Raw genomic sequence first — 14,276 nt, 5'->3', positions numbered from 1 at the left:
CACCAATCGTATTAGACTTGGAACCTTAGTTATGTATCACAAGTGTTTTTATACAATTTCTCATCATACATTCTAAACTATGACCTTAAAAAATCACATGAGCTTTTATGAAATGTGTGCGGCATACCTAGCTAGGTGTTGTTGGGGCAAAGGATCGCCATGTTGATGGGAGGGCATGTGGTCCCTTTCCTTCAAATGATGTGCAATGCCTCTCAAGCGGAAGCTCATGAATCTAAATTTCTTACATCAAGAATAAAATCTCTCACAAATTTCATCTTGTTTTTAGTTTATTTCATTTCTCTTATAGTTTCTATTTTGGATGTTTTAGCTAAAACTCAAGTACCAACTAGAAACTTTGAATTGTGGGTGGCACTTGAAGCATCAATCTCTAGCTTGAGCCTTGCCAATAGAGTACAAGAGATTTTGAAGATTGAGTTTTTCAGGACATCTACACCATGATTCAAAGAAGTGAACGTGGTAGCCCCCGCACTTAACCATCTAAGGCCCTACAAGTTTCTTGGAAAAGCTACCTTTACTTTACAAGTCAAAAATCAACCTTTTCTATTTCATTGTGGATCCTCTTGATCCCCATCTAAACATTAACTCCAAGTTCTCTATATACTCATGATTCCTAGCACAATGCAACTTCTGTGAGTTAGTAGAATTGGACACCAGCATGACAATGATGCAACCTAGCAAAGTTGAAACCAATGGTTGATGATGATGTAACCTAGCATAATGCAAACTCTACTCTAGAACTTGACAACAATGGTTGACAACACCAAAACCTAACACAATGCAGCCACCACTCAAGAAATTGGTTCACAAACATTTGTCCCAAAATTACGCATTTTTCCCAAAATTCCTAAATATGTGTTAGTTTCTCTTTTCATTATAAATAAACCATAGCAAACTCCTCAACCAAAACACAATTAAAGCATCTATAGTCTCATTCACATGCTTGCTCAAACCACATCAATGTTTGTGACAAATTGTGTCAGACAATGCAAAATGTGGCTTGATTTATGCACTGTATGCAAGATTGAATCCCACAAAAAAATTTGAATTTTTCGTTGTAACATATAGGGTTATTTAGATCATAATTCTACATTAAAAGAACATTGACTCTTTGATATGAGCTTTGAAAGCTCAAAAATATCCCATTCAGCAAATCAAGTTTGTAATTTTTTTCTTTTTATTTATAGTAGACAAAAAAACGTCACTTTTGAGAATACGTTTTCCTTTCTCAAGTGTCACTCTGTATCATAACTCAATAAATCTCAATAGTATATGAGTTATTTCGACATAAAACTCCTGAATTACTGCGTGCCATAACAACCTAACTTCAAAATGATTCAAACCTTGGAATCTTGTTTCTATGAAAACAAAATAAATCTAAAGTTTGCTGGGAAAAAAGAGATTGTAGTGCCTAAGGATACTTGAATATCCAATTACAAGTGTTAAGCATCTAGTGACTAGATGCTATCTTGTTAACCTTTTCTTTTGATTGCATAATCAAAATAAGAAATAATTTCAATTATAGCATAATTGCACCTATATCTGGTCATGATTATGTAGACTAAATGGCTCACTAGCACAAGAAGTTTTGGACAGGTTCTCACAATAATTCCCACATTATGACTTAACTCAACATCATGAGCTTCTGTGAGGGAGGCACGACATACCTAGCTAGGTTCGATTGGGGGCACGGGACCGCCGGCCTGGTTGGGGGGGGGGGGGGGGGTCCCATTCTTACCTATCTAGGTATGCGCTGCCTCCCGAGCAGAAGCTCATGATGTTATGCATTGTATGAAAAACAGTGAAAAGGGCTCCCTTTTCTTACATGAGAAAATTTATAAATCTTCTTGTGTATAGATGGACCACCTAGGTAATAAGTATCCCTATTTTTATACTTCAAAAGGGAACCCAAGAATATAACAAAAAGCGACTAACACAACTAAAATCGACAAATACAAGATAGCTCATATAAAACTATGATCAAACATCCTTGAACTTGAAATTTTTAACACTAATTTTGTACCGTGCCAAGACACTTAGCTGCCTATTTTGGTGTTAACCAAAAAAATCATTGCACTTTATGTGAGACTCGATGGAGATTTCCTTCATATGCCATATATTATGATAATAGGGCTAAGCTGTGAATGCACACTTCAACCACTATGTTCTCCTACACAAGAAGTTTTGGACAAATTTTCACAATAATTCCCACATTTTGACTTACCTCAACATCATGAGCTTCTATGAGGGAGGCACCGCATACCTAGCTAGGTACTGTTGGGGGCAGGGGACTGCCGGCCCAGTGGGGGGGCAGTGGCATTTGCACAATGATGGCGCTTGGTTATTTGAGGGTTCACCACTTATGACTTAGGCACAATACTAATTAAACTTTCGGGCTTCATGAAAGAAACCCAATTATATTTAGAGTAATGATTAGTTAAACTCACCTAATATGTGCTTCCACCAGAAGAGAGAAAGTGGGGTGACTTGAAATCTACATGAATCAAATCACTCACTCCAAGTGATCTACTTTTGCTTCTTGGAAACTTTCTTCTTGTAAGATAGAATTCTTTGTGCCAATCTCTTGTACGGATGGAATGCCCAACATCATACCTTGACTCTTCAACATGAATCAAATCATTCACTCCAAGTGACCTAGCTTTGCTTCTTGGAAACTTGCTTCTTGTAAGATAAAATTCTTCACGCCAATCCCTTGTATGGATGGAATGCCCAACACCATACCTGGACTCTTCAACATGAATCAAATCACTCACTCCAAGTGACCTAGTTTTACTTCTTGAAAACTTGCTTCTTGTAAGGATGGAATACCCAACACTATACCTTGACTCTTCAACATGCACGTCCTATTGGAGTTCCAATGCATAATTTGGAGCTCAATAGCCCATTTAATCCAACTAGATCAACCATACCAATCAAAGTGGTGACACAAGCTTGAGAAATGCTCCATAATTCAAATGATGTCAAAGGATCTGATGGTAGCCAAAATTCTTTAAAATCATTGTGGAGAGAAAACCATTTCAGAATGCAATGAAACAAAAGGCAAGTATTACACTAGCCTTAAACCACTTACTAAACCTTGTAATGTCAATCCAAATGCACACAAAATTGTGACCTATTATCTCTAGGGTCCTCAACATCATTGTAAAAGGCTTTTGATAGCTCAACCCTAATCCTTCTCCAATTAACTTTAGTGAAACATAATTCAAATTAATCACAACAACAATAAATTTAGGCCATGGGAAGCCCGTCACTGATGAATATGAATCTCACAATGTACACAGTCAATCTAAAGAGCAACCAAAGTATACTACCACTGTGCAAACCAAATTGAAAATGGATGAATTGGATGAGAGAAGTATTAGTTTGAGATTATGGTTAAAATTCTCTCTTATACCACATTGCTCAACTCAAATTATGACCTTTAAAACTGGATTAAATTTTGCTTTTATACTTAGGAGCTATCAAAATTAAAGGTCATAGGCTTATATGCTCATGGAAGACTTAAAACTAAAATTCATAGGCTTATATGCTTATGGAAAACTCAAAACTATTACAATATGCAAATCCAACAAGCCCTTGTTAATGTTAGAATTAGGGTTAAAGTGGCATTATTAGAGTAGCATTTATATGGGGGATTTGAAATAAAAATTGAACAATGGACAAAGTCGAAGAAACATTAACAATAGTGAACTATGAAATTAACTATCAACGCTACTAGTGTGTCTACAAGATGTGGTTCCTTGTATAGGAGTAGCAAGGCTAGTGCAAGTGGTTGTACAACGACTAGGCATGCCTCTCAAGGGACAAGATGTATCACCCCAAAGGGAAGAGGTCAACCTCCCAATGTAGGCTCCAAAGGGCACTCTTTTGGCTCCTTGTGGAGCTCATCTAAGCCCACATGTTATTACATGTTTGGTCCTGATTGGATGTCAACTAAACTAAAGACGATACACAACAACATGTTGTGGAATAGGCCAAGGGTGCATACCCGACAATCCTCTCCTGGAATTTGGATTGATGAAAGAAGTGCATAGAAACTCACTACCATGCAGGCTTATAGAAGTTACATAGACTGGTGGTCACATGGACTAATTCCACGCATGCTACAATAGGTGGTCTCATTGTGATATGGTGTCACATAGGCTGAAGTATCCTCCCCTCAAACAAAGAAACACTACCGACTCAATGAGGAGGATGAAGACTAACCTTATCCCCTATAGTATGTCATTATAATCAGTGTAAGGGTCAGGTGTAGTATGAACATGGATACATCTCTCCTCTTCCTTGTCTTAATCTTTGTCCTCATCCTTTGATACATTGACTCTACCTTCGTCCTTGTTGCTACTACTATGAAACTTTGACGATGGATGACCTTTGATGCCACAATTGCTATTATATTTATTGTTATAATAGTCCCTTTAAAAGCGTCCAAGATTGCTACATCCGTAACACTCTTTTTTTTTGGTTATTTGTCCTATATATGATGATTCCTTAGATGATAATGTAGGATATGGTACTCCATTGGGGTGTAGTTTTCTTTGTTCTCTTCTTCTCTTCTTTGTGGATTGCAGTTATGAGCTGTTGTAGCACTCCATTGGAGGGGGGGGGGGGGGGGGGGGGGGGGGGGGGGGGGGGGGGGGGGGGGTGCACTATAGTCAAAAGCTATGTATTGCATGCGTTCAAGGTGTGATAGTGAGAGTGCAATTGTGTTAGTGAAGAACCATGTGTTTCCCTCCAAGTCGTAACACGTAGAAGTCCGTTAGCAACCTAATTTTTTCTTTCAGCAACACCATTTTGCTGAGTTGTATATGGCATTGTAAATTGGTGTTTTATCCCATTACTAGCAAGGAATGCATTGAACTCATGAGACATACAATCCCCCCCTTTATGGTTTTTTGTGATCCAAACTCAAAACTATTTGGGGAATAGCTTTTAAATAAAAGAGACTACAAGGTGACAAATTTTCATATCAAAAGGAGGTAGAAAATGGATCGCGATCCCATGTACCTCATCAAAGATTTTGACTGAAAATTGATCAATGATGAGTAGCTGAGAGTTATAGAAACACAACTCCAAAAGGAACACTCACAAAAAGTTCAAAAAGGGTGATTAAAAGTCCAAAGATAGAAGATAGTCAAAAATTGGTGAAACAAACCCAATATTTCACTTTGGAGTGATAAAAAATGATTCGAATTCAAACAGATGTAGGGGATATGCACACACATCATAATCTATCAGTTGTGATCCATGTTTTCCATTTGAGATTTTCTTATAGAGACTTTTCCAGTCTCTAGCAAAGAGCATTAGAATCAATACTTCCCAAAGCAAGATTGCAAACAGAATCCAAAAATCTCACCAAAAGGGCCAAAAAACCATCAAGGTGAAAAATTGAAAAGTGGAACATAGGGTTTGACTTTCATCTGACCTAATCAAATCCCAATAATACAAAAATCATAAAGCTAGTGTCAAGGTATCAAAGGCAAGCTATGTCTATTCATCACATTCTACCACTGAGGTACATGGATCTCGATCCATGTCCCCCTATCACATACTGAGACCAAAATTGTACCATAACTAGATCTAGTCATAAGAAGCCTAGTGGTCATTTCAAAATTGAATTCGGACTTCATTTGAGGGCTTTTCAAGCTAAAATATTTTTGTGCCAAAAGAACGTGGTTTTGTCAATTCAAGAATTGTGGCTAACAAAGCGGCTATGAACTCATATACATTGAGTGTTTGTTGTATAGATTGCATGAGCTAAAGCATTACAACTTAAAGTGATTTTGAGTTGAAGTGTTGGAAGTGACTAAATAGGTAACATGCTGATAGCGTTTTGCAAGTGTTCTTTTTCTTGATTTAATTAAAATCATGTAACATTTAATGGTCTAGTAACTTGTGTGTACCAGAAAATAACATAGACATAGTGAGCATTTCGTTAAGAATAGATTCCTAATGAGCATAGAAAGAGTGCTTGGATGGAGAGAGCAACAAAAGCATAACACCTAGTTACACAGGCATGAACAATACTTCAAAAAGAGAGAGAAATTAAGCTATTGAAAACAGTTGAGGATCGGATTTACATGGAGCCAGTCCCCCCCCCCCCCCCCCCCCCCCCGCCCCCAAAAGGCTTTGTATTATAGGTTTCCCCATCAAGGGAGACAATTTACAATACAGTACTTTGTGTTCCTTCAATAACTTGCTAGTGCAATAAAAATGGAAGCTTCAAGCACCAAGCTTACACTTGAAAACAAAACATCAATTCCCTCACGATCTCAAACCCAAGACCTCGCACACCTTTGAAGATGGTGATAGCTAGCGAGGAATGAGAGTAGATCGAGAGGAAGAAGAAGTATTCGTACGAGAAAGAAGTATATCTCCTCACATTATCACTCTTAATAGCTTAGCATAGCTTAGTAATTAGCATGGTAGAGGAGTTGAGCATGCATTGAATCTTGTTGGCTCTTGGTTGGATTTGCATCACAAAGCCAAGAGTTGTTGGTGTAGGCCTCCCTTCTCACAAGCTTGGAGTAGCTGATGAGCTTTCCGTTAAAGCTTGAGAAGGAGATAGTCTTTTTCACTTCACACATGATTTTGTGTGAGTGTATTTGTGATAATGCCTTGCAAAAATCAGTCCCCCCCTCTCTCTCTCTTGGTCAACCCCTCTTGCTAATTCCTCTTGCTGGCCCCTCATTGGCTCATGCCAGGCTTAGCCAATAGGAAATTAGAAGCATAATTGCTAGCCTTGTGACATGTGTCCCCCTTTCCACTCTTGTGAGAGCTTTAGGTATTGAAATAATTCAATTAATCTCTCATTGGACCTCTTAGTCTTCTCGCCAATAGGAATCAAGCAAGCAAATGGGCTACTGAATGCTCATTGGAACCCTTGGTAGACAGCCCAATAGTCTTCTAGAGAGCTTAATTTCTATTGGTTCTTTTATCAAGTATTTTTAAATGAATTAAACTAAATGTACTCTAGCCTAATTATCATTGGTCCACCTCTATGGCCATCCAATAGGAATTGAATGCACCTTGGGGGAAATTGGGCTAGGAAGGTGACATGTGTCCACTATGCCCTTTCTGTAAAGGGATCTTGGAAGAGTGTGTGTGTGTTTCTCTCTCATCCCCTACAAAAATGGCTCGCCCCCTCTTTGATAGGGATGTGGGAAGACTTTTGAGTCTTCCCACAAGCATCCAAATTTTCCCTAAGGTTTGACCATTGAGCATTTCATTAAATTTTGGAACCTTAGCATTTTGGAACTCTTAATGGGCTAAACCCTAAGGTCTTTGAAGCACCATTCATGCACATTTCTCTTTTGTAGATGGCCCCCCTTTGGATCCCTATTTTTCCTCCTTTGGATCCCTAATGTGATCGGTCTGCCAGCCTAACCAGTATTCTAGCTTTTTCTGCCCTGGTACTTCTTCATATTAAAAGATCAGTTTAACATGAGAAAATCATTTAGGATAATTAGATATTAGTTATTATGACATTACCTCTCTCTTTAAATCATAGTTGTCCTCGACTATGAGGTAGAGATGATAAAGCCTAGTCATTAGTCCTTTTTCTAGTGGGTAGAGGATCCCTATTTTACCCTACGACACCGTTCCAAAATGGATGACTAATCCATTTGGCACTTGAGAGTCTAAGCTACCGCAATCATGTCTGCACATTAGTCCTATCAATCTTTCATAGTAGAGTGACAAGTCTACTTGGTGTTTGGGAGACGTTATCTCCGCAAACTTGATCCCAGGCATGCATACTTCTTAACAGTTGTGCACAACAGAAAAAAGAGAGTCTTATAAGAAAAAAACTTTGTTCATTTTAAACATTTTTACATCTGTTTACTCTAGGGAAGCATTGTAAGCATTGTCCTTTGATTGTATGCCTTGCATCCATCTAACATCTTCAAAAGGATAGTTCTTAGACTTAATAAGATACCGTCGGATAATCTTACCGCCTCTCAATACCTTGTCTTCATGTTGGAGAATGGACGCGAGATGCAACACCTCTTCTTGGTCCTCAAGCTCCGATGGATCTTCAATAGTTGATTCTTGTAGAAGGTGAAGACAGTCTCAACAGGCGGGAACTATCTCCTTGAAGCCGAACAGTGGATCAGTCACTAATTACCACGATAATTACCACAGTAACTTCGAGAGGCTATAAATAGGACCCATTACATTGTAATAGGGTTTCTTGTCTTTTGACTTCTGACTCTTAGTGTTTTGGTTTTAGTTCCCAAATTTGTTCTTGAGCTACAATATCTTCACTTGTAAATCTACTCTATAAACATTACTAGAGGAGGAAAATGTGCTTCAGTCAGTTATACCTTGTACTCATTCTTCATAAACTCTAAATCTAAATTTGAAACACTTTTCCAGTCATTCAGTCTTTTTCTTGCCTCAGAAGAGTATTTCATTCCAATTAACTATTCCAGTTCAGTTCCATCTTCTCTTCCAATTTCATTGACTAAACTGACGACTTACCAATAGAGCTGTAAATTCTAACACTGGAATTAGCTATCTAAAGAGATCAGCTCCAATTCCATTTTGGCAATCATGGTGGCTAGAGATGTTTCCTCGTTGACCAGAAAACTCTTCTCCCAGTTTGAATTTTCATTTGAAGTTACAACACCCAAAACCAGCCGTGGTCATAAACCATCCAACCGTGTTGACCTTATCCCTAAGGAGTCAGAAAGAGATTCTGATCCTAAGAATGAACCGGTAACTAAGACAGAGGCTCAGGAGGAGCATAGTCATGCTAATGAGGCTAAGGACTCTCGGCACTCCAGTCAGTCGTCGAGAAGAAGAAGGGCTGAAAGGGAAGAACGCAAGGCCAGGAGTTCTTGGACCACACATGAGGATGAAGGAGCCAAAGGTAGTAAAGGAAGTCGTCATAGTTCCAGTAGAAAAGCCAGGGAGGAGACAGAAACTGAAATGGAGGAAGAATTTTATTTTAATGCAGACACAAACCATTACAAGAAAGCTTCAAAAAGGAGTCAGGTTCCTAAGGTGAGAAGAGGTAGAAACGATGCTAATTGACATAATTACACATCTTCATTGAAAAATTCTTTTCCAGTGTGGAAAGAAGTATGACCCGGATGTTCATATCCAAGCCTTTGCACAGTATGTTGAGTTGAAAAATATTAATGAAGATGACTGGGGGGAATACTTTTTTCAAACATTAAAGGAGGCAGCAAGGAAATGGTACTACCATTACCCAGCTTGCCAACTCATATCATATAATAAACTGCTCAAAGCTTTTCAACTGGAATATTCAAACAACAGAGGAGATGAGGATATCCTTTGTGAACTGGATAAGATAAAGGAAAGAAAATTATCAGTCAGAAGTTATGTTGAGAAAATCAAGGAGCTGACTAGGCAATTGCAAGAACCACCATCTGAAAAGCGGTTGCGAGCATGGTTTTTAAATGGATTCTGCAGTAAGAAGCTTAAAGAATAGAAGGTACCTACACCCACAAAGAAATTTAATGATTTGGTGCAGCGAGCCCTGAAGCTAGAACAACAGGCTAAGAAGGAAAAGAGTCGTAAGAAGAGGAGGTCCAGTAGTAGTAGTACTTCTATTGAGAATTTTGATTCCAATAAGACCTCCAATAGTTCTGAAAGTAGCTCAAATAAGAAGAGCAAAGACAAGGCTAAGAAGGGGTCTTGGTCTAGAAAGATTGATGAGATGGCCTGGCAGATTGCTAAAATCAGATAGACCAGACAACCAATAAGAAGAATGGAAACCTCATGTTCAAAGTGTAAATCTAAAGATCATGTTTCCAATGAATGCCCACAATGTACTTACTGCAAAGCCTATGGCCATCTATGGAACAACTGTGGAATTCAAATACATCATTTCAAGAAGGGAAAAGATATGTCTGTGGTGGCATTTACCAATGCTGAACCAGTAAGAGGGAGACTACCAGTGTTCCCCAGGAAGAGAAATCAGGTATCAGTGGTACTGTACGGGGCACGACAGGTACCAAGGGGGTACTGGCTGGGGCCGGGGTCGTGGTAATTTCTAGAGTCGAAGTTTGAATTGCTAAACTTGTCGTAAGTATGGGCATTTCACGGCTTAGTGTCCAGAAACATCTGTGACTGCGGCTACTGAGACGAAGGTCCGAGAACCAGTTCCTGTAGGAGCAGTTACATGCAATAAAAGGGTGGTTATTGAGGAAATTCCAGATAACCTAGCGAAACCAGTAATTCTTGAAAGTAGAAAATGGGCTCAATAGAGAGAGGTGTGGAAGGCCAAGGGTAAAGAAAAGGTGGCTAATGAATGGCAGGAGCAGAGAGAACTGGCGGAAAAAATCACAGAGGATTTAGCCAAGAAGCTGCCAGGCAGCCAGAGAGTTCTAATGCTCGGGTCATTCAAAAGATATTAGCCCAATTTTCTGCGATAGCACAACCAGATCAGCCAAGGTCTGGAATACCTGAGACTATGTGTGGCTGCAGTTTAGGGACTGATGGAAGAGTTAGGGATTGATAAGGGAGCTAAAAGCACTAGAACAAATGAATGGTATTGTGAAGATACTACCAATTCTTCAAGTTTTGATAACAACTCCGATCATGAAAGGGAGGAAATTCATATCAAGATTTGTGACAGAATTCATAAACTCACCGTGGAGTTAGAGGACATTAGAAGAACTTTCTTGAAGCGGCGAAATTCATCAAACAGCAAAGAAAAGCTGCGGTGGAATCCATAATAGTTGACTTGGCTGCTATCAGAGATAATGAAGTGTTGGTGATCAAGGTAGATTATAAAGTTAGGAAATAGTGGGAGCCACTATCTGGTATCAGACTGGATGGAGAAGCACAAGTAAACATCCTGGGGGCACATCTTCAGCAAAGGATGGGAATTACAAATCTGAAACCAGCACCTTTCAAAGTTCTAATGGCGGACCATTGAGTAGTGCAGGCAACTGGTATGATAGAGAGTATGCAGATAAGAGTGGACAAAGAAAAGTTCAAAGTTAGCTTCCCAGTACTAGATGTGCAAGGCGCGTATGGGATGCTACTGGGGCACCCATGGCTGCGAACGGCATAGGCTGTTCATGACTATGTGTGCATATGTTTGGCACAACACACTTATCTAGCTTCTATCTTTCATTGAGGATAGAGAAGTCAGACACATTTGGTCATGCTTCCTTGACCATCTCTGTGGTGACATCTTTGTTGATGTCTTTCCATTGCTTGCCATTTGCCGGTGCCCACTCACTGGTCCTTGCGGAAACTCTCGCCTGATCATTTGGGCCAGTTGCATTTGCAACTGCACGCAAGCGTTCGTATGCTTTTTTAGATTTCTCACGCTCGTCCATACCTATCACAAACACATTTAGACTATGTCAATGTGTGATAGAACTTAAGTTTGCATCATAGTCTACAAATAGAATTGCAAATCCACGGTGCACCTTGGTTTAAGTTATCACAACACACCACATTCTGTATTTATCAATTTTCACCATGAGTCCAACATTTCCAAAATACTTTATTTGCGAATATAGTGTCCAGATTTCAACTAAAACTATAACAACATACCACATTCTGCATTGATCGCTTTGCAATAGAAAGTATTACAATACACCACATTATGTATTAATTGCTTTGCTCCATCATTTTAAAAAGACTTCACTTTTGAATACAGATTCACAAATTCAACAAAAAATATCACGACACACCACATTATATATTAATCGCTTTGCCCCACTCCATCATTATAAAATGGTACAATTTAACTCGATGATCCATGAATATACAAAAAGCTCCATTTACATATGTCAGATAATCCGAAAGAGACCACCGTTTACAAAAGTGACCAAAATAAACTAAAATCTAGGCATCATCTCATTAAGCGGATGCAAACACATCTTCGAGTTGAGCTCTAACATATCTAAATGATCACTCATATTTTGCAATGTCTTTCTCTGCCTGGGTGGTTGTGCCACAATCAATTTGCTTTCGCTTTTCCATGGCACATTGTAATGCTCTAAAAAATATTTGCCCCAATCACATAGTTTCTCAATGCAGAAAGCAACTGCAAAGGTGTTAATGGATTTTGAATACGGACAAGCAGCTTTTGGGTTGCAAAGCTCGGGGACCCTCCAAGGATGTAGGGAATGCTCTATGGGGTCTTTGATGTCGGTTTCTCGCTTCTCAATGCCCACTCGTAATGCCAACCCCCAATCAATGACACCCACACACGGCATACCCTCCTTAGTGAAGTCAGTCATGATGTTCCATGGATGCAAGTCACAGTGTATAATTCCATAAAAGAAAGCACTCAATTGAGCATATGCTTGCACATCTCTAACTCTTGCTCTCTGGGAGGGTGTCTAGGATCTTCTTTTTGAGCCGCCGGTATGTTAGAAAATTTTCCTTTCGGTGGTGGAAGACACTCTAACATGTCACCCAGATCCATTCCATTGAAGCAAGGAAATACAAGGAACCATGGCTCTTTGTGTGTTCATGCAATGCATTTAACGATGCCCCTAGGGGCCCTATTTATAAGTACTCTGGGAGCTTGCCGGGCTGCGAAGCGAGATTTTTGGGGCCGCAACCCTCCGGATATTCTTTGTATCCCATCGGGTCTCGGCAAGCAACAAAGCTATTCCAGTGGGCAAATCTTACTGAGCCTCCCGGTCCCCTTCAAGTCACTAAGCCAGTTTTTGTGAATGTGAATACTTGTGAATTGAGAATTTTGTTAATTAACAATGTGATCACAAAAAAAAACACGTGATCATGTAAATTTGAAATCCCTGTAGACTTTCACTAAATTCCTATTTTCTACAAGTATTTTTCCTTACCTCTTGTAAAAAAATATACGTCAATAAAAACAAATGAAGAGCCTCCCCATTTGATTCCCTATATTTTCATATATTTATTTTTTATACATATAGCTAACACTATTCTAGATTCCATGAATTGTTTATATACTAATCTGTGCTTTTTCCATCATGTCCATATATTATATTTGTGCATAATCAACAACCATGCATGTTTTCAAACCTCTTGGAATTTATTAGGTCATGCTCTCATGCAAGGAAGGACTCACCTTTTGAGCCTTATGCAAATTCAACAAAAGGGGGACCACTGAAGACTTTTTTGTAAAGAAAAATAGGCATTTTGGTAGGATTTCTTATATCTATCTGTGGACCAAGAGTTGAATAATCACCTCAAAAGTTTTGATAATTTTTTGTGCTACCATCGATGAGATAGGATTTATTTGGTGGACCCCAGTCTACCCATTTTTCTCACAAGTAACCGATAGTCTTCTCTCACCTCCTTTCCTACTTCCACACACACACACATTTCTCTCTATTCCTCACTCAAAACTAAAACTTCCATGGTTTTTTCTCACCCTCTTCACCATTAGCCTCCCCTCTCACACCCATAGCTCTCTTTTGAAGCTCTACCTACATCCACCATCTCCATATCTCTCTCTATTACTCCCATATTACAATTTTATTCTTCCTTTTCAAGAATGCATAAAAAGTCACCAACCTATCCATACTTAATCTTTGAAAAATGGGAATTTTTTATCAACAAAATCCTCATTCTGTTTGTGGTGGTTCAACTATGGTGGCGATGTGAAAAGAAGAAGAAGAAGAACGGCAATCACTTTCGACAATCTACGCACGGGTGAGTCCAAGATTCCTCAAGGTTTCACCATCTTAAGGGTACACCCATTTCATTCACCCCTCTTTTCTCATCCTTCAAGTCATTTTACCCGTTGTAAATATATATTACTAACTTTTTCTAGTGATTGCTAGCACTAACTACTAACCTACTAACACAAACACCCATTAACCCAACTCTAAAAAGCACCTTCCCTCAACACATGTACATATAATAACTCTCTCTCTCTCTCTCTCTCTCTCTCTCTCTCTCTCTCTCTCTCTCTCTAATGATTGCTAGCACTAACTACTAACCTACTAACACAAACACCCATTAACCCAACTCTAAAAAGCACCTTCCCTCAACACATGTACACATAATAAAACTCTCTCTCTCTCTCTCTCTCTCTCTCTCTCTCTCTCTCTCTCTCTCTCCCCTTAAAACTTTCCTTCCATCTTATCTACCATCAATAACGCGCTCTCTTGAGCCCACATCCATGACTCAAGCAGAGAAGCAGGCCCGCAATGTTTTGATATTCAAAAGAAATCATAATCTTGATTTGTTACCTTGTAAAATAGGATTACCAATAAGCCTAATGAGGAGTCTCCAACCTATAAATAGGT

The sequence above is a fragment of the Adiantum capillus-veneris genome, chromosome 8 (genome assembly GCF_014529385.1).
Source record: "Adiantum capillus-veneris isolate H3 chromosome 8, ASM1452938v2, whole genome shotgun sequence".
Classification (NCBI taxonomy): domain Eukaryota; kingdom Viridiplantae; phylum Streptophyta; class Polypodiopsida; order Polypodiales; family Pteridaceae; genus Adiantum; species Adiantum capillus-veneris.
This window is presented reverse-complemented; position numbering follows the sequence as displayed.